Source organism: Panthera onca, chromosome D4, assembly GCF_046562875.1.
Source record: "Panthera onca isolate mPanOnc1 chromosome D4, mPanOnc1 haplotype 2, whole genome shotgun sequence".
NCBI lineage: Eukaryota > Metazoa > Chordata > Mammalia > Carnivora > Felidae > Panthera > Panthera onca.
The window spans coordinates 29,012,946-29,034,509 of record NC_138351.1 but is presented as its reverse complement, the minus strand read 5'-3'; the positions used below and the strand labels follow the sequence as shown (position 1 = coordinate 29,034,509).

General features: G+C 41.0%; 1 pseudogene; it reads right to left on the bottom strand.

Moving 5' to 3' along the window:
* Positions 1–1,182: 1,182 nt before the first annotated feature.
* Positions 1,183–13,835, bottom strand: LOC145713011 (procathepsin L-like; annotated as a pseudogene).
* Between the last annotated feature and the right edge of the window lie 7,729 nt (positions 13,836–21,564).

The window sequence follows — 21,564 nt, the reverse complement described above, 5'->3', positions numbered from 1 at the left end:
AATGGAACTATGTGCTTCTTTAGCCTGCGAACAGTAGGCAGAATGTCTTCTTTTAATCAATTCCGGGCTTGAGTAGCTGGGTGTAAATGAGGCCTCAGATGATCACCTTGGATGTCCTCACCTGTCTGCCACCTCTGAGGCCCAGTTCTATTTTTGAAGCTGGCCTCGTGTCTGGGGTTTACCCTTAACCCTTGTGGACCCAAGGTACACATTCCTGTAACCCACTGCGTCCGGTTCTTCCTCACCCGCAAAGAGGTTACATGATCTTCTCTGGCATTTGGGGAAGATGCACCTGAAACTGACCGTGACATCTGTCCTGTACTTGGGTGGGTTGTAACCATTTGGGTCAAATGACCATGATCTTTAAGGCACTATTCTACCTTGGAAATTCAATGTATGTATGTTCACTTTTCTAACATGTCAAGTTTTTCCTCATTGAAAGAATGTACCTTTGTCCTTACAGATCATTGTTCATATTTTGCTCTATTGAAGTGTTGGGATGGACACAGCCAAAGGGCAGCTGCCATGACATGTGCCTATTTACACTACAAGAACCAGACACCATCCAGCATTCTCCTAGTGGGCCACTGGCACATTCCATTACATTCCTAGACACCAATAGCATTTTTAACTCTATGAAAATTTAATTAATTAAAAACTTACCCTACTTCCACTTTGAAATGTCTTTATTTTAAAAGGAAAAACTTCATACATCATTTTAAAATGTGCAGTTTTGGGGCACCTGCATGTCCCAGATGGTTGAGCGTCCAGCTCTTCATTTTGGCTTAGGTCATAATCTCAGGGTCCTGGGATCAAGCCCAATGTCCATTGGGTTTCACACTCATCAGGGAGCCTGCTTGAGGATTCTTTCCTCTCCCTCTCCCTCTGCCCATCCCCTTGCACATACACACTCTCTCTAAAATAAATAAATCTTTCAAAATAAGTAAATAAAAATAAAAGATGAATTTTACAAGTTATTTGATAAGTTCATACAAAGCTATTTACAGCAATAATGAGAGAGTTGGGAACATTACTGGCATAAACTGTCACAAAATCAATTCACAACTTGGATCTTCAACCGTTCAAGTATTTTATCTCACACAGTAAGGTCTGGTCACTGTTAAGATAAAATCCTCTTCAGCAAATTCTGTCCCGAGTCAAGCCTTTTCTTACACTATCATCTCACACTGTAGGAAAGCAGGCCCTGGTTCCACAGGGGTTGTCCCGGTCCTTGACCATCAGTATGTAGCGGATGATGTACCCCAGCTGAAAGAACACAGGGTTTGACATTTTACTCAAACAATCAAACACATTTATCTTCATGAACATTAGTACCTGATACTGAGCAGTGCACCACATGCCAACACAGATTTAGGAAGAATCAGGAGAGGCCATTCTTGTTCATGGTTGGGTTTTAACCCTGCACAGAATTCTATCCCAAAACCTTTAATGGACTGCAACATAAGCAGGAAAAGGAAACTCTTGGGGCCAGATGTGTTTCCAAAATAAGAAAAAAATTTCCATTTCCAATTTAGAAATATAATGGTATCATAATTATATCAATACCCTAGAAAGACTGAGACAGTATCCTTTTTTATAATTTTTTTTAATGTCTATTAAGTTTTGAGAGAGACAGAGCACAAACAGGGAAGGGACAGAGAGAGAGGGAGACACAGAATCCGAAGCAGGCTCCAGGCTCTGTGCTGTCCGCACAGAGCCCAAAGAAGGGCTCAGACTCACAAACTGTGAGATTCTGTTCCGAGCTAAAGTTGAATGCTTAACAGACTGAGCCACCCAGGCACCCTGAGTCAGTATCTTAATGTTATCATGAGATGAAAATGTCTGTGTTCCCCCTAAGTGAGGTAAACACTGCTGGGATTTCAGAATTGTGCTCAAAGGGTTTGAGGATCTGCATCCAAGCACTGATTTATAAAGGGAAATCTTTTCAGTTCCAAAGAGAAGTATTTTTGGCATTTTATACCTGTTCTTGACAACCTAATATTTTTTGTTATCCAATTGTTCTCCTTCAAAGTCATAGCCAACCACCAGAACACTGTGATTCAGGTTTTCACTGCTGCTCTTTGGATCATAGTAGATACCTGGAAAAGGAAAATTCAATGTTGGGTTGAGAACACCCCAGATACACGTGATAGTAACTCAACCTATCAACCATAGTATGGGAAACATTTCAAAACTAGTTAAAATGACACAAAGGCAGATAATACTTAAAAGACATCTTTTTTGAGCTATGCTAATAATTTAGGTTCTCATCTAATACTGGAATAAATACAAAGTGGTGCACTCTCGTTTTTAAACAAGTGGATAAGGGCACCTGGGTGACTCAGTTGGTTAAGCATCTGACTCTTAGTCTCTGTTCAGATCACGATCTCACTGTTCATGAGATCCAGTCCCACATCAGGCTCTGTACTAACAACGTGGAGCCTGCTTAGGATTCTCTCTCTCCCTCTCTTTCTCTGCCTCTCACATGCTCATGATCTCTCTCTCTCTCTTTCTCTCAAAAATAAATGAATAAACATTTTTAAAAAGTTAAAAAAAATAGATACATCTGGATGGCTCAGTTGGTTAAGCCCTCTGACTCTTGATTTCAGCTCAAGTTATGATGTCATGGTTCGTGAGTTCGAGCCCCACATCAGCCTCTGCACTGACAGTGTGGAGCCTGCTTGGATTCTCTTTCTCGCTCCCTCTATCTCTGTTCCTCCCACACTTGTGCTGTCTCTCTCTCAAAATAAATAAATTAATTTAACAAATTTAAAAATAAACAACTAGACAAGAGGCATAAAAACCATTTGTGAAAATCTTTTCATTCTACTTTGAGGATGTCAGCCTAAGGAAGAGCACAGAACACAAAATTACCTGAGCCAAGGGCTTTGTTCCAATTTTTTGTAGTAAAATCATTCAGAAAATTTGAAATATGTAATAATTTGTAAAATGGAAAGTAAGGTAAGGTATACTGATAGAATTATGTCATCTTTAAGTATACTTATGAAGTGCTGAAAATATGGGGAATATAGATCCAGTCATGTCAATGGATACATCAGGCACAAATATTACATGTAGAATGAACAATTGTGTTAAATCCAAACCCAGAAAAATTCTACATTAAATTCTACATACCAAAGAGTCAATCTTGTCATATATCATGGTGGTTTTCCCACTTCTCTGCCCACATTTCTTTTTTTTTTTTTTTTTTTTTTTTTTAAATTTTTTTTCAACGTTTTTTATTTATTTTTGGGACAGAGAGAGACAGAGCATGAACGGGGGAGGGGCAGAGAGAGAGGGAGACACAGAATCGGAAACAGGCCCCAGGCTCCGAGCCATCAGCCCAGAGCCTGACGCGGGGCTCGAACTCACGGACCGCGAGATCGTGACCTGGCTGAAGTCGGACGCTTAACCGACTGCGCCACCCAGGCGCCCCTGCCCACATTTCTACATAGATAAATGTTTACCTTTTTTCTAGAACTAGAAAGAATGTAAAGTTGCATCGATAGCAACAGAGATGGGCCCCACACTTTCCTCTGTGATCATAATCTCCCAGCCCATAGACTCCCAGGAGACAGTCTCATCAGCAGCTGAATATTCTGGATTGTGTGAAAGGCAGGATTCATCCTTTCAAAGGGAAAGGGAAAGAGACCTGATCACTATGATCCACCTCCAGGAGAAAATGAGTGCAAGACAGTTTGTAGCTGAATGGTTTTCAATTCAAGTTGGGTATTAAGAATCCCAGGACCTGATATGCTATTGGTTGTTTTGAAATGAACAGTAGAAGGTGTCTATTTAAATAAGAAATTCATGGTCTACCTGCCCTGAGAAATTTTTCATTCTGGAGAAATCTGTACTATATATAAGACAGCATGTATATCACCACATAGCAGAGATGTAGGAACAGTAATATGGTAATGATATGAGCAGAGAACTGTGCAAGGCTAACAAATTTTAATGACAGTTCTGAAAGTTTGCAGATACTAAGACTACAATCTAAAATGAGAATATTAAATATGATATCTCTGCTTCCTTAAAATGTTCAACTTTGATAGGAAGATCAGGAGCTCTGTTTACCTGTGCAGGATAAGGATAGGACCTGTCTGAGCCCAGGACTCCATTCTCCTTAACACACTGGAAGACACAAGCCACTAGGCCACCACTGAAGCCTCCATTGCCTTTAGACAGAGAGCAGTCCACCAGGTTCTTCTCACTCAGAGAAACAAGTTTGCCAGTTTTCCGGAACATCTGTCCTTCAAGGGCACCAGTTGCACTAAAAATCCAACATAAGCCACAAACCTAATTATAAAGCTCTCAGACAACAAAACAAATAGTAAGATTTGAGAGCATCCCACACATCTGAAACTCTGTTAAAACATAGCGAACTGCACATTGTTTCTCAGTCTACCATAGCAAGGACACTGATTCCTTTTGCCTTTATTCTTGAGAGGAACCTGCTAAATATTGTCACACCTGATCCTTCACGGGAGTTACATAGCCTTTCTCTCTCCAGTCCACAGATGAAGGGATCTCAGCAAAGAGAGATGCTCAGAATACTTTCCCCTTCTTGTGCTTCTGGATTTGAGGGCCATTCGTCACATGCTTGAATTCTTCATTGGTCTTCAAGAAAAAGGAAATAGAATGTTAACAAGCAGGAGATTTTTTTTGGTATAGTACCAGGGAGATGAAGCACAAATGGTCAGCAATTCATGCCACACTCACCATGTCACCAATGTCACTCATTGTCATCATGAAGCTATGTTTCCCTTGGTCACATTCCTGATTGTGCTGTTCAATCATTTTTATATTCCTCTCACTCACTCCTCTCCACCCTTTTTCATCCTGCAGAAAAACAAATAACCCTATCATCTTTATTTCTTCTTGTGTGTGTGTGCTAAAGATCTAATTTTATTTTATATTTTAATTATCTTTTATATAATTCCAAGTTAGTTAACCTGCAGTGTAATAATGATTTCAGGAATACAATTTAGTGATTCATCACTTACATATAACACTCAGTGCTCATCCCAACAAGTGCCATCCTTAATGCCCTGAACCCATTTCGCCCATCCCCACCCTTAACACCCCACCAACAACCCTCAGTCTGTTCCCTGTATTTAAGAGGCTCTTATGGTTTGTCTCCCCTCTCAGTTTTTATCTTATTTTTGCTTCCCTTCCCCTATGTTCATCTGTTTTTGTTTATTAAATTACACATATAAGTGAAATCATATGATATTTGTCTTTCTCTGACCGACTTATTTTGCTTGGCGTAATTCACTCCAGTTCCATCCATGTTGTTGCAAATGGCAAGATTTCATTTTTTTGATCCCCAAGTAATATTCCAGTGTGTGTGTGTGTGTGTGTGTGTGTGTGTGTGTGTGTACATACATACACACACACACACACACACACACACACATATATATATATATAGATATAGATATAGATATAGATATAGATATATACCACTTATTCTTTATCCATTCACCTGTCGATGGACTTTTGGGCTCTTTCCATGCTTTGGCTGTTGTCAATAGTGCTGCTATAAACATTGGGGTGCATGTGCCCTTTCAAATCAGCACTCCTGTATCATTTGGGTAAATGCCTAGTAGTGCAATTGCTGGATGGTAGGGTAGTTCTATTTTTAATTTTTTAAGGAACCTCCATACTGTTTTCCAGAGTGGCTGCACCACTTTGCATTCCTACCAGCAATGCAAAAGTGTTCCTCTTTCTCTGTCTCTTCACCAACATCTGTTGTTGCCTGAGTTGTTAGTTTTAGCATTTCTGACTGGTGTGAGATGGTATCTCATTGGGGTTTTGATATATATTTCCCTGATGACGAGTGATGTTGAGCATTTTTTTCATGTGTCTGTTAGCCATCTGGATGTCTTCTTTGAAGAAGTGTCTATTCATGTGTTTTGCCCATTTCTTCACTGGATTAGTTGTTTTTTGAGTGTTGAGCTTGATAAATTCTTTATAGATTTTGCATACTAACCCTTTATCTGATATGTCATTTGCAAATATCTGTCAGTTACCTTTTAGTTTTATTGGTTGTTTCCTATGCGGTGCAGAAGCTTTTTATCTTGATGAGGTCTCAATAGCTCATTTTTGTTTTTATTTTCCTTGCCTTCAGAGACATGTTGAGTAAGAAGTTGCTGTGGCCAAGGTCCAAGAGGTTTTTGCCTGTTTTCTCCTCGAGGATTTTGATGGCTTCCTGTCTTACATTTAGATCTTTCATCCATTTTGAGTTTATTTTTGTGTAGCATGTAAGAAAGTGGTCCAGGTGCACTCTTCTGCATTTCGCTGTCCACTTTTCCCAACACCATTTGCTGAAGAGTCTGTCTTTATTTTATTGGATATTCTTTCCTGCTTTGTCAGATTAGTTGGTCATGTTTGTGGGTCAATTTCTTGGTTGTCTATTCTGTTCCACTGGTCTATGTGTCTGTTTTTGTTCCGGTACCATACTACTGTCTTGATGATCACAGTTTTGTATTATAGCTTGAAGTCCAGAACTGTGATGCCTCTGGCTTTGGTTTTCTTTTTAAACATTACTTTGGCTATTAGGGGTCTTTTCTGGTTCTGTACAAATTTTGGAATTGTTTATTCTAGCTCTGTGAAGAATGCTGGCATTATTTTGATAGGGATCCCATTGAATATGTAGATTGCTTTGGGCAGTAGCGACATTTTAACAATATTTGTTCTTCCAATCCACAAGCATGGAATGCTTTTCCATTAGTTTGTGTCTTCTTCAATTTCTTTCATAAGCTTTGTATGGTTTTCATTGTATAGATTTTTTACCTCTTTGGTTAGGTTTATTCCTAGATATTTTATGGGTTTCTGAGGGAGTCTGGAAGATGGCGGCGTAGGAGGACGCTGGGCTCACCGCGCGTCCTGCTGATCACTTAGATTCCACCTACACCTGCCTAAAGAACCCAGAAAACCGCCAGAGGATTAGCAGAACAGAGTCTCCGGAGCCAAGCGCAGACGAGAGGCCCACGGAAGAGGGTAGGAAGGGCGGCGAGGCGGTGCGCGCTCCACGGACTGGCGGGAGGGAGCCGGGGCGGAGGGGCGGCTCGCCAGCCAAGCGGAGCCCCCGAGTCTGGCTGGCAAAAGCGGAGGGGCCAGACAGACTGTGTTCCGACAGCAAGCGGGATTTAGCGTCTGGGAGGTCATAAGTTAAAAACTCTGCTCAGAAAGCGGGAAGGCTGGAGGACAAAGGGAGGGAGAGCTGCTGAGCCCCTGGAGGGCAGAGCTCAGCTTGGCGGGGAACAAAGGCGCTCGCCAGCGCCATCTCCCTCGCCCATCCCCCAGCCAAAATCCCAAAGGGAACCAGTTCCTGCCAGGGAACTTGCTCGCTCCGCACAAACACCCAACTCTGTGCTTCTGCGGAGCCAAACCTCCGGCAGCAGATCTGACTCCCTCCCGCTGCCACAGGGCCCCTCCTGAAGTGGATCACCTAAGGAGAAGTGAGCTAAGCCTGCCCCTCCAGCCCCCGTGCACCTTGCCTACCCACCCCAGCTAATACGCCAGATCCCCAGCAACACAAGCCTGGCAGTGTGCAAGTAGCCCAGACGGGCCACACCACCCCACAGTGAATCCCGCCCCTAGGAGAGGGGAAGAGAAGGCACACACCAGTCTGACTGTGGCCCCAGCGGTGGGCTGGGGGCAGACATCAGGTAGGACTGCGGCCCCGCCCACCAACTCCAGTTATACACCACAGCACAGGGGAAGTGCCCTGCAGGTCCTCACCACTCCAGGGACTAACCAAAATGACCAAACGGAAGAATTCCCCTCAGAAGATATTTTATGGGTTTCAGTACAATTGTAAATGGTATCAATTCCTTGATTTCTCGTTCTGTTTCTTTATTATTGGTGTATAGAAATGCAACCAATTTCTGTACATTGATTTTATATCTAGTGACTTTGCTGAATTCATGTATCAGCTCCAGCAGTTTCTTGGTGGAGTCTTTTGGGTTTTCCATGTAGAGTATCATGTCTTCTGCAAAGAGTGAGCGTTCAACTTCCCCCTTGCCAATTTGGATGCCTTTTATTTCTTCTTGTTGTCTGAGGCTAGGACTTCCAACACTCTGTTGAAGAACAGTGGTGAGAGTGAATATCCCTGTCGTGTTCTTGACCATTAAGGGAAAAAGCTCTCAGTTTTTCCAAATTGAGGATGATATTAGCTGTGAGTCTTTTGTATATGGCCTTTAGGATATTGACCTATGTTCCTTCTATCCTTACTTTCTTGAGGGTTTATCAAGAAACAATGCTGTGTTTTGTCAAGTGTTTTCTCTGCATCAATCAGAGGATCAGGTGGTTCTTATCCTTTCTTTCATTAATGTGGTATGTTACATTGATTGATTTGCAGATACTGAACCAGCCCTGCATCCCAGGAATAAATCCCACTTGATTGTGGTGAATAAATCTTTTAATGTATTGTTGGAACTGGTTTGCTAGTATCTTGTTGAGAATTTTTGCAACCATGTTCATCAGGGAAATTGGTCTGTAGTTCTTCTTTCCAGTGGGGTCTTTGTCTGGTTTTGGAATCAAGGTACCTTTGGCCTCCTAGAACAAGTTTGGAAGTTTTCTTTCTATTTCTATTTTTTGGAGCAGCTTCAAAAGAATAGGTGTTGACTCTCTTTAAATGTTTGGTAGTATTCCCCTGGAAAGCCATCCTTCCCTGGACTCTTATTTGTTGGGAGATTTTTGATTACTGACTCAGTTTCTTTATTGGTTGTGGATCTGTTCAAATTTTCTATTTCTTCCTGTTTTAGTTTGGTAGTTTATATGTTTCTAGGAAGTTGTCCATTTCTTCCAGTTTGCCCAATTTGTTGGCATATAATTGCTCATAAGATTCTCTTATTATTGTTTGTATTTCTGCAGTGTTGGTTGTGATCTCTCCTCTTTGATTCATGATTTTATTTATTTGGGCCCTTCTCTTTTTCTTTTTGATCAATCTGGCTACAGGTTTACAGTTTTGTTAATTCTTTCAAAGAACCAGCTCCTAGTTTCATTGATCTGTTCTACTGTTTTGTTTTGTTTTGTTTTTTTATATCATGGCTTTCTACTCTAATCTTCATTAATTTCCCTTCTTCTCCTGGTTTTGGGCTTTATTTTCTGTTCTTTTTCAAGCTGTTTTAGGTGTAAGGTTAAGTTGTATATCTGAGACCTTTCTTCCTTCTTTAGGAAGGCCTGGATTGCTATATACTTCCTTCTTATGACTGACTTTGCTGCATTTCAGAGGTTTTGAGGTGTCATGTTTTCATTTTCATTGGTTTCCATATACTTTTAAATTTCCTCTTTAATTTCTTGGTTAACCCATTCATTCTTTAGTAAGGTATTCTTTGATCTCCAAGTATTCCTGGTCTTTCCAAATTGTTTCTTGTGGTTGATCTTGAGTTTCATAGCATTGAGATCTGAAAATATGCAAGTCATGATATCAATCTTTTTGTGCTTGTTGAGGGCTGATTTCTGAGGCAGTATGTGATCTATTCTGGAGAATGTTCCATGAGAAGTCGAGAAGAATGTGTATTCTGCTGCTTTAGAATGAAACATTCTGAATGAAACTGTTAAGTCTATCCGGTCTAGTGTGTCATTCAAAGTCATTGTTTCCTTGTTAATTTTCTGCTTACATGATCTGTCTATTGCTATAATTGGGGTGTGGAAGTCCCCAACTATTATGGTATTATTATCAATGAGTTGCTTTATGTTTGTGATTAATTGATTTATATATTGGGTGCTTTCATGTTGGGTGCGTAAATATTTACAATTGTTAGATCTTCTTGGTGGATAGACCCCTTAAATATAATATAATGCCCTTCTTTATCTCTTGTCACAGTCTTTATTTTAAAATCTAGTTTGTCTTATATAAGTATGGCTGCTCCAGCTTTCTTTTGACAACCATTAGCATGATAGATGGCTCTCCATCCTCTTATTTTCAATCTTATAGTTTCTTCAGGTCTAAAATGAGTGTCTTGGACTCAACCTATCGATGGGTCTTGTTTTCTTATCCATTCTGATGCTTTATGTCTTTTGATTGAAGCATTTAGTACATTTACATTTAGAGTGAGTATTGAAAGATATGAATTTAGTTCCACTATATTGCCTGTAGAGATGGTGTTTCTGGTAATGTTCTCTGGTCTTTTCTAGTCTTTGTTGCTTTTGGTCTTTGATGTTTTATCTTTCTCCACTGAGAGTCCTCCTTGAAATTTCTTGCAGGGCTGGTTTAGTGGTCACAAATTCTTTTAGTTTTTGTTTGGGAGACTCTTTATCTCTCCTTCTGTTTTGAATGAGAGCCTTGCTGGTTAAAGAATTCTTGGCTGCATATTTTTCTGATTCATCACGTGTAATATATCTTGCCACTCCTTTCTTGCCTGCCAAGTTTCTGTGGATAAGTCTGCTGTGTACCTGATATGTCTTCCCTTATATGTTAAGGACTTTTTTCCCCTTGCTGCTTTCGTAATTCTTTCCTTGTCTATTTTGTGAATTTGACTATGGTATGTCTTAATGATGGTGGGTTTTGTTGAATCTAATGAGAGATCTCTGTGCTTCCTGGATTTTGATGTTTGTGTCCTTCCCCAGATTAGGAAAGTTTTCCACTATAATTTTCTCACATATACATTCTGCCCCTTTTTCTCTTTCTTCATCTTCTGGGATTCCTATGATTTGGATGTTATTCCTTTTTAATAAGTCACTGAGTTCTCTAATCTTGTATCATGATCTTTTGCCTTTGTTTTCCTCTTATTTTCTCCTTCATCATTCGCCATAATTTTATCTTTTTTTAAACATTTTTTTAAATGTTTTTATTTATTTTTGAGACAGAGAGAGACAGAGCATGAGCAGAGGAGGAGCAGAGAGAGAGGGAGACACAGAATCTGAAGCAGGCTCCAGGCTCTGAGCTGTCAGCACAGAGGTCGACACAGGGCTTGAACTCACAGACTGTGAGATCACGATCTGAGCTGAAGTTGGACGCTTAACTGACTGAGCCACCCAGGTGCCCCTCCATAATTTTATCTTTTCTATCCCTGATTCACTGCTCTGCTTTGTCAATTATTTCCATTGTTGCACCCATTTGAGATGGTATCTGTTATAGTATTTTTATATTTTATTTATTTTATCTCTACAAAATGGATTCCCTCGTATCTTCTATACCTTTTTCAACCCCAGGTAGTATTCTTATTATTATGGTTCTCAATTCTAGTTCAGAAATCTTGTTGATGAGTCCCTGACTGTCATTTCTTCCTGTTCTTTCTTTTGGGATGAATTCTTTCATTTCATCATTTTGAAGGGATAAAAGGAATTAATAAAGTAAAAAAAAATTAAAAATTAAAAACAAAGCAAAAAAACAAATAAAGAAAGCTAGGTCCTAGCTATCTTTCAGTCAGATTGTTGAAAGAAGCATGAGAGAATAGAGAAAAAAGGGAAAGGAAAGAAAAAAAGGTAACAAAACATTTAAAAGTTAAAAAAAGTATAATAAAGAAAATGAGAAAAAATTTTAAAAATAAAAGATAAAGTAAAAAGAGAAAAAAAATTTCTTTGTATATCCAAAAAAGAGAGAAAAGAAAACAACTTAAGCAAAAACAGAGGTACATAAAACGAACAAGTAAGGGAACCAGCAAGAAAGAATGACACCTGAATGAAGTTACATCCAGTTTCTCCTAGAACTGAAACTATGAAGCATTCTACAATCCATAATCTTTTTAAAATTTTTTTAATGTTTATTTATTTTTGAGAGAGAGACACACACACACACAAAGTGTGAGTGCGGGAGGGGTAGAGAGAGAGAGGGAGACACAGAATCTGAAGCAGGCTCCAGGCTCTGAGCTGTCAGCACAGATACTGACACAGGGCTTGAACACACAGACTATGAGATCATGACCTGAGCCGAAGTTGGACGCTTAACCAACTGAGCCACCCAGGTACCCCAACAGTCCATAATCTAACCAGGTGGAGTGACTTGTGCTGATCTTCTGGAGGGTGTGCTTGGAGGGGTCAGTTAGGCAGGACTTGGTTTAACAGCTCCTTTCTTCACTAGGTGGTGCTGCTTAGCTTACTGGGATGGATCAGTGTGAGTGTGTGCATGCGCATGTGTGAGACAGCTTCACCTAGTTCCCTAGTCTCTGGCACAGGAATTTTGTGTTTTCACCCACCCGCGATTAAGCATCCCTCCTTTGTCTCAGGTCTTTGTCCACTCCCTGTATCTATCTTGTCCATGTCCAAGCTGTCTGACGTCCAGGCGGCACCTCCCTCTAGAGTTTTATCTCAGTTGGGGCTGTGTTTCAAAATCCCCTAATTCAGAGAACACTGTGGTTTGTATCCATGCCAAATCTCTGGGGGAGGGTCTCGCTGAGCAAGGGCCAGGTGCTGCCTTGCCCCAGAAAATGTCTGTGCAGTCATGCAGTGACAGAGGTTCAGAGATTATGACAAACCACAACACACAGCAGGAGCCAGGTTTACTGCAGTCTGGCATCTTTATCCCAATAACCACAAACTTGGCTACCCTCTGTGGTCCACTGGGACCTTTGGCCTCTACCAAATGCACTCCAAGCAGGGGAACCTCTTCTTCCCATGTGGCACACAGATCAGTCAGACCCCACTGCCTGTTCCTAGGGATTTGCCCTGCTTCCAGAGCACAGCCAGGAACTGAACTCTGAAATTTCACTCTGCTCTCCACTCTTTATAGCATCCTGGTGGTATTGAAACCGTCTTCTTTCTCCCTGTAAATGATTTTGGGGAACAGATTTCTTGTTCAGTCTCCTGCGAGTATTTTCACTTTCTCTTTCTTTCTCTCCAGCTACTTTCAGGGAGAGTGCTTTTAGTGCATGATCCCGATGTGCAACACTCTCCTTATTTCTCTTTCTCTCTCTGTTCTCTCTCCATGAAAGTGGCTCCCTTCCCTCCAGGGCTTTCCTCTCCCCCACTTGACTTCTCCACACTATGGACCTGCTGAGTTCTGTAGCTCAAGTTATGCAGATTGTTGCACTAATCCTCAGATCAATTTCCTAGGTGCTCAAAATGGTTTGGTGGTGATGTAGCTACATTTCAGTGATAAGACAATTCAGTGTCCATGCTGTTCTGCCACCTTAAATCCTTCCCTATGATCTTTATTTCTATTTAAAACCAACTCACCTGCTCCAAGTGGATGTGCTCACAGAGGAGGAGAAAACATAGCCAAAGATGGCCTGATGCTTCCGGGATCTGTTCCCCAGCAACCACAGAGCAGGACATATGCCCACATTGTGCACAGCCATGGTGCCCTGCTTATTGCCTTGGTAAGAGTGGGTTCACGAAGCTACTCTCTGCTCTGAACTCCTACCAACATGGAACGTTCTCTGCAGGGGTCCCTCTGACAGGTTAGATGTTACTCCATATAGCTTCCCATGTGTTGCCTTCCACTGGGATCAATGTGCATCAGAGCTCTGATTGAGTTGTGGAGCAGCTGAAGCTATTCCCAAGAAAAGGGCAACAAGGAAGAGAGGAGAAGGAAGCTTATCTCAAAACCTAAGAAAGAAAAACACATGAGTTTCTGATTAAACCAAACCATCTAAAAAACCATCCTCTTTTCTTCTGAGATGTTAGAGCCACCACGGTGGAGAAAAAATATTGAATATATCCTCTGACGTGTTTGCACAGGGCTGGGGAGGAAGGTTGAGGATGTGGGTTGTGCAGGGGACTTGTCGAACTACTCCCTGCCCTGAGACCACCGCCGCCTCCAGGGCATATGGACAGGGACACATGGCACTGCCATCCCACAGCCCAGCTGGAGGGGTGTATCATGGGGCCACTACCTTTTGGCGGCAGTTCCAGATGGCCCCGCCCCTCAGGATTGACTCCATGCTTCACCTGTGGCAGGGGAAGCTACCCTGGCCCAGTCACAGGTGCAGGTCCAGGTTAGTTTAGGGTCCCAGGCTATGCATTAAGACCCTGGTTTTCCCAGGGCCAGCCCCCCCCCCCCCCCCACTGTGTGTCTCAACGTGATTGTCTCAGCCTGCCTGTGCACAGAGCCTCTGGGTTCTGCCTACTGGCAAGTGAAAAGGCTGGGTCTCACTTGCCCAAGGCAAGTGGTATGTGACTCAGTTGACCTGGAGAAGGAAAAGTTGGGGAACTAGAGACTGTGCTTGAGGAGAGGTCCATATCTTCCCTGGGGACCCAGATCAACTAATTACCCCTAATTCATGTGCTGGCAGGTGGTTCATGATTAGAAGTCACTTGGGAGCCCCAAGTAGGTTTTCAGCCTCAGCCCACATGTCCTTTCGTCCTAGAGTTTTGGATTAAAATCTCTCTGAGCACTGAGAACACCATAATCTAGTCTAGCAGTTCCTGATTATTTCAGGCAAAGATGGGTGCAAGTGGAGGAGGCAGAGCCCAGAGACAGATTTATTATCACTATTTCAGGATGGGATGCTTCTGGATTTTGGAAGAATCTGGAGTGTACTGTCAATCCCCAAACAGTTTCCCAAATCCTTAGAAGGAAATGGGCACATGGGAGGGGTGTCCAGGGAAGGCGTGGTAGTCTGTAATTCTCCTTTCCTGTGTCTTCCAGGCTGGGATTCTTCTCCCTTATTATGTCTTTCTCAAAGCCAACAGAAAGGAGTTCTTTTCAGAAAAATATGGTTTAATAAAAGGAGGAAAGGTGGAATGTAGAAACTGCTTTTTCCTCCCCATTCTCTGCATTATGGATGTTCTTCAGTATCCAATGAGCTTTTCTTGAGATTTAATTTAAAAGCTTCAGAAAGACATTTATTTCAAGCAAAAAAGTATTTACCGGGAGACCATTAATTTGCCCTCTGATGACCGGTTTTGCTCTCCTTATAAACAGGATTCCACACATCTAGACAGTGGTTCAGGACCTCCTTCTCTAGACCTACGTCCATGAGACACCCCAGTGATCTTCCTCACACATTGTCTACAGCACTTCTCTGTTCCAGGAGAGCAGTGATCAAAGGGATTCTGTACACAGGCTGAGTCAGGGCTGGGCCAGCTGGGCCATTCTACAGCTCTCCTGTTGTGGGGCCCTGGCAGCCTCTGCAACATCCTCAGCCTCAGTTTCCTCAGTGAGGACATGGAATAATAATTAGGTTTTCCTCAGAGGATTCTTGTGAAGATTAAATGAGATAATACATATCAGGCATGAGCATACAGTAGGGCTAATTTACTACTGCTTCCTTGTGAGGGCTGTTGAAAAGAAATCCACAGGCCCAAAATGATGTCACTTAGGTTAAGGGCCCAAGTCCGGAAACCAAGACTTAATACCTAACCCAACTGCAGGTTCAACACTCAGCAAGGTAACCTTGAATGAGTCAACCTGGAATTTCCTGGTCCATACTGGGGAATCTACTAAGAGCACCTCTGCTCTTCTTAGCAGGGCCACCTTTTCCAAACAACGAATTCCTTACTAATAAACTCCTTACTTCTTCTTTTTATGCTTTTTTCTCTGCCTTTTAAAACATTTCTTTTGTTTAGCTCAGGGAGGGGCAGAGAGAGAGGACAAGCAATTCCATACTGTCAGCACAGAGCCTGACTAGCAGCTCTCTCTCAGGAGCCATGAGATCATGACCTGAGCTGAAATCAAGAATCTGATACTTAACCAACTGAGCCACGCAGGTGCCCCTGTTTGTCCCATTTTTAAATCAATTCCTCCTGAGCCCAGGTTACAAATAAAAATTCACATTATCCCTTCCTTTCCAAGTCCAGACTCATTGGTTATGGATCCTTTTTCCCCTAGGAATAACTATTTCCTTCTTGTCCCTCTGGTTTTACATCCTCAGAAGGTGGCTTGGCTTTCCACTTGCCTGGGCTCTCTCTTCAGTTATCTTTGGGAGTGGCTCTAGCTCTTGTCAAAGTAGTACTGTTTACACTCTCTTTGAGGATGTCTTTTTGGATCCATGTTTAATCTGCCAGAAATGTTACCATTTTTCCTGGCTAAAACCTGATAATATATTTTTAAAATTTTTAATAATTCTATAGTAAAAAATTTTGGCCAAATTAAAAGCTGCTAAGGAATTTTTTCATTTTTCTTTTTTTTCATTTTTTAATTTTTAGGCTTTTTCTGTTAAGCAAAATTTACCCAGAGGAAGACTTTCTCACAGATGGATGGGTGTGTCAGTCCTTTGACTGTTATTAAAGCAACAGGCCAATTCTTTGAGAAGCTAAAAACAGATGTCCTTGTCTTACAGATCTAGTCTTCACTGGAGCACAGAGATCTGGTTCCAAAAATAATCCAAAGAATGCCAATCCTTTTTACTAATCCAAAAACCTCCCTTATTTATCTCAAAAGTCTTACAAGTATTGTAAAAGTTCTTGCTCAACGAGATCAAAAGTCCTTCTAGAAAGTGCTTGCATTTTTTTCCTTTGCCTTCAAAATATAAACATTCAGTGTTCTGCTGGTCTTCTCCAGGAATTTTTTATCTGGGCCATCTCTTCACAGTGCAGATTCCAGGGAGACCATTGTTACCAAGCAAACATGGAAGGCAAAGCCATTTAAAACTTGATTTGCCAAGGATAAATAAAAATCTTAAGTGTCTTCTCCACAAATATTAAAAACAACAAAAAAAAAGCTTTAGCCATCTAGACCAACAATCTTAACTTATTCTATCAGGCAGAAAAATAAAAACAAATCCAAACTTAAAAGTTTTTTTTTAAGATTTTATTTTTTAGGTAATCTCTACACCCAACATGGGGCTTGAACCAACAACCCCAAGGTCCAGAGCCACATGCTCTACCAACTGAGCCAGGCAGGTGCCCTGAAACTAGTCCGTTTTATACCTATTCCACGACAGTAATTTTACAACAGAGGCTATACGGTCTGCGACTCTATGTTCACATGCATCTTTATATGTATGACAAATGCCTCTACATTCGGATGGCATTGCTAAAATTATTTTGTGAAGACCTCTATTTAGTTGCTTTGAAGGCAAATGACATTAAGCACTGGGCATTCTAAAACTCCAAAGGTAGAAACTAACCCAAGTGCTTTCAAATTCAAAACATCTAAGAAATTATTTGATATTAAAGGTACTTTAAGGGGAGCCTGGGTGCCTGGGTGGGTTAAGTGTCTGACTTCAGCTCAGGTCATGACCTTGCAGTCCATGAGTTAGAGCTCCATGTCAGGCTCTGTGCTGACAGCTCAGAGCCTGGAGCCTTCTTCAGATTCTGTGTCTCCCTCTCTCTCTGCCCCTCCCCTGTTCACGCTCTTTTTCTCTCTCAAAAATAAAGACTAAAAAAAATTAAAGGTACTTTGAGGTTGATGGTTTAATGAACACAAACACACCTTTAGAGTTATCAACAGTAAATAAACAGACTTTTATTCTACCTGAGTTTACTAGCCAAATAAGTTATGTTACCTCTTATAAGATCTCCCATCCACAAAAAACACAATAGCTTAAGATAAAACTGACTTTGTCTAATGCTTAATAAAGCTTTGTAAGTAATCTGCACATAATTGTTAAAAACAAGTAGATTAAATATCACGTTTTGGAGTAAATTTTTTAAATGTGTAGGTGCCAAGAGCGGGCTGCCCCATCATGGGCAACCTAGGCATAATATTTGTTTTTGAGTTAAAAGCAATCAAAACCCAGCTGATTCAGGAAAAACTCTTTACCAACACCTTCAACTATCTGCCTATAGTAGGAAGAGGGCATTAAGAGAAATTCCTCCTTAACTGAGAAATTAACCTGCACAACAAGACAAACATTGTTTTCCAAACATCTCCTCTCACCTGCCTGCCGGTGGTCTCCCTCCTCTTTCTATCCCCAGCCTTCACCCTTCTCCTCATCTCAGGATGTCAAGTGAGCCTCATGTCACCTGTTATTAGAATTCCATGCCAACATGTATTCCATGTATGTACAAAACTAAATTTGATTTTCTCCTGCAACTTTGCCTCACATCAGTTAGATTCTTAGCCCAACTTGAAGGACCTTAAAGGACAGAAGAAATTCTTCCTTCTGGTAACTAACAAAGTTCAACCAAGTAAATTGGGAGATCTAAATGGCTTTCTGAAATCCTTCATGAATCAGGCAGGACCCCACTGAGCATGTAGAGATGTGCATCCAGGAGTGGAACAAAATGGAAGATTTTTATAGAAGGGGATGTCCAGAAAGTTATTAGCAAAGGAATAGGATTGTTCCTGGAAATGTTTTTTTTAGGGGACAAAGCGTGGTTTCCACCTCACCTCTTTGAGGGAGGGAGAGAACCCAAATGGCTGACTCATTGGACTAGATTGAAAAGGTCCTGGCTGATGGGTTAATATTATATTGGTGGGGTAGATGGAAACTGCAGTTAGGTTCTGTATTAAGAACCAGTTTGGGAACTCAGCTGAAGTGACATTTTGGATTAAAATGACTACCTCTGAAGAGTATTGCAAAGATTATAGAGGATAAGTTATATGGCAGTCAACATACAATCCCTAGCATGAGGCTACTACTCTTAATGATGTTCTGGAATTTAAGAGAGCCATTATCATCAAAACACCCTTGTTAAGGTCATATCTTAAGATATATCACTGAAGATTTTAGATATATTTTTAGATATATCACAGTCCAAAAATACTAGGACACATGACAAGCCCTTGAGGTCTAGGGAGGGCAGAGCACCTAAAGTCACAAGACCCAGCAGAGATGGACGTAAGATTAGGGTCAGAAGGCCACAACTCTCTCAGCTGGAGCCATTCCAACACACTGCCTCAGGTGTGTTCTGTGCTTAAGGTTGGATGGAGAATGAAGGATTAAGGTGCACGTGGACTCTCTCAACCAATCCAGCTTCCATCATCATGGCTTTCTGCCCAGATTTTCTTTCCTTATTGAGCCCCCAAGTGGTCATGGTGCATGGAACTAGGCCACCTGTGGGTAGATTATTGGGCAAAATGCAATGCTGCCTCCTGGATTCACCTCAGTGAGACTTGCTCATCGGTGATCAAGCTGGTGTTCTTCTCCTCTTTTCTTGCACGCTCGCAGAAAAATAATTGGCAGGTCAAAAACTACTTTCTTCACTTCTAGTGGATTCACTCTCCAAACTGGGCTTGTCAGCAAACATGAGTCGACAGTTGCCTTAAAATTTTGGTGTCTAGGTCTTGACCTATTTGTAATCTAATGGAAAAGGTAGTTGTTTTTTGTGAAAATACAGAGTATGTGAATGTCTAATTATCAAGTGAAACAACTAACCAAACCAGCGACCTGACTCGTGAGCAATAGTGTCACATGTTGCTTACATGGTCGTCCTGGGGATGGGACAGGAATGCATTATTTCCCTGTCTTGTTTCCCCCCATTAGAGCTTTCATGAACAACTTGGCAGGGGCTCTTTTAAAGGATTCTCAGAGGGACCTTGGCCATTGTCCTCCCAGCAATTTCTTCTGTTTATTTTTTAATTAAAAAAATATATAATCATTTTGAAAATATGACAAAGTTCTGGTGAGATTAAAAAAAAAAAAGGATCCAAAATTCCAGTCTACTTCCTTGTGGCCTCATGAAACCAGTAGACAACTGGGATTTATGGTTTGCTCAGGAATACTCTGTTTTGACTAATGGCCTTTGATCATCGTAATAGCTTTTATCTAATCTTGCAGATGAATGAACTAAAACTTAGAGAGTTTTGGGAACTTCCTTAACAAGCAAGCAGGGAGCCAGGATTTTACCTCAGTAGCTGTAAGCTGTGACTCCAGATCAGACAGCACGTAGCACCGCAGGGCTGTGCCAGACCCAATATGGATGGCCGACAATTGGTTAAGATAATGGAAGAGAATTGCAAAGGACAATAATGTTTTATGCTGCAGTCCAAGGGACGTCACACTTCCTCCCACCACCTCCCCAAAGTTCATACCCTAGGCACAGTCCCTAAAATGGTAGTTTGGAGAATTGTTGCCGGGCATGGGAAAACATTTGTAGAAATCAGAATCTTGTTTTTATGATGATCAGTACTAGAATCTACTATCTACAAAGCCATGTGACTGGAACATATATGCTCTATATAATCGCTTCATTTTTACCAAAGATATTCAAATTAACATTCATTTATTTGCAAAATAAGTCTAGTTTTTAAAAATACTTGTCCTGTTTATTTACCTAAGAGTAGCAAGAATAGTGATTGGCATATGACTTCACTCATATGTGGAATTTGAGAAATCACAACAGATAACATAAGGGGAGGGAAGGAAAAGTAAGATAACAACAGAGGAGAAGGCAAACCATGAGACACTCTTAAATACAGAGAACAAACTGAGGGCTGCTGGAGGGGAGGTGGGTAGGGGGATGGGTTAAATGGGTGATGGGAAGTAAGGAGGACACTTGTTGGGATGAGCACTGAGTGTTATATGTAAGTGATGAATCATTCGGTTCTACTCCTGAAGCCAAGACTACACTGTATGTTAACTAACTTGAATTCAAATAAAATAAATAAAATAAAATAAAATAAAATAAAGTAAAATAAAATTTAATAAATAGTGATTGATCATGTAGGCTCTTTAAAAGCTGCTTTGATGGAACTTTTCATAGAAATTTCTCTATTGAACTTTTAATAGCTTCTCAAGGCCAGAGGCCAAGCTAATTACTTGCCCTCAGAGTTCACCTGCAATACCTATAGATTTGGGGGGATTCCTCTCTACTCAAGGTTCCCCAAATATCCTGAGGTTCCTGTACCTGTCAGGAAGTGACCTTCTTTACTCAGTAAGGCTGCTGGGAACTCTATACCAAGGTACCTGGCTGATGTCTTCACGGGGCTTAATAGGCTCCATAAAGTCAACCTTAGTTCCTTAAAGCTGTCTGGTCAGGTCTGAGTCTGTGCATGTCTTTCTCAGGTAGGACATTCCCGTCAAAGCCTTGGTAATGTAACCAGTGTTTCCAATGTGTCCCTGTTGTAAGGAAAACAGATTCTCCCTGAACGTATGCAAATAAATATATTGCCATAAGAATGTAAGACTACTCACTCAAGTTCTGAATTTTGGAGGGTTCGGGTGGGGAGAAAAGATGGCTGTTTGAATCCTGCTTACAACAGTGTAATGCATCAAATTGGTAGAAGTCAGTTAGCTTAAAAAAAAAACATTTCCTTAACAAAACATTTTTTAAGTGAGCATGAAGTCATAAAAATGTTACCAATCCTCCTTGGTTCATTCAGTCCTATGTTATTAAGTCTTGTTCTGCTCGAATCCAGTTTTTCCACTAGTTCTGGATATTTTTACATAAATCGGTTTTATGACCTTAAGGTTATCAGAAATCTGCACTCAGAGTTTTGTTTCTATTTTTTATTTTTTTCATGAGCCTTACTGAAGATGGAACACATTGGCAGGAGCTTTTATAAAAGTATTTGAGTAGAAGCATAAATGTCTGTAAGTCATTAAAAGCTTAAAACTGGTTAAAGAGCTGGTGAGAGTTCATGACAATACAATTGACAAGGACAATTGACAAGGACCTTTGGTTGTTTCTGTGACACACAACACTTCCATATACTAACAGACCTGGACATCAAGTCTCTGTGGGCTTTATATGATTTTTGAAACATTCATTTTAATAACATCTCTACACAATTATAGTCTAACAGGATTTAGCATCACTTACTCAACAGTGCTTTAACTTATG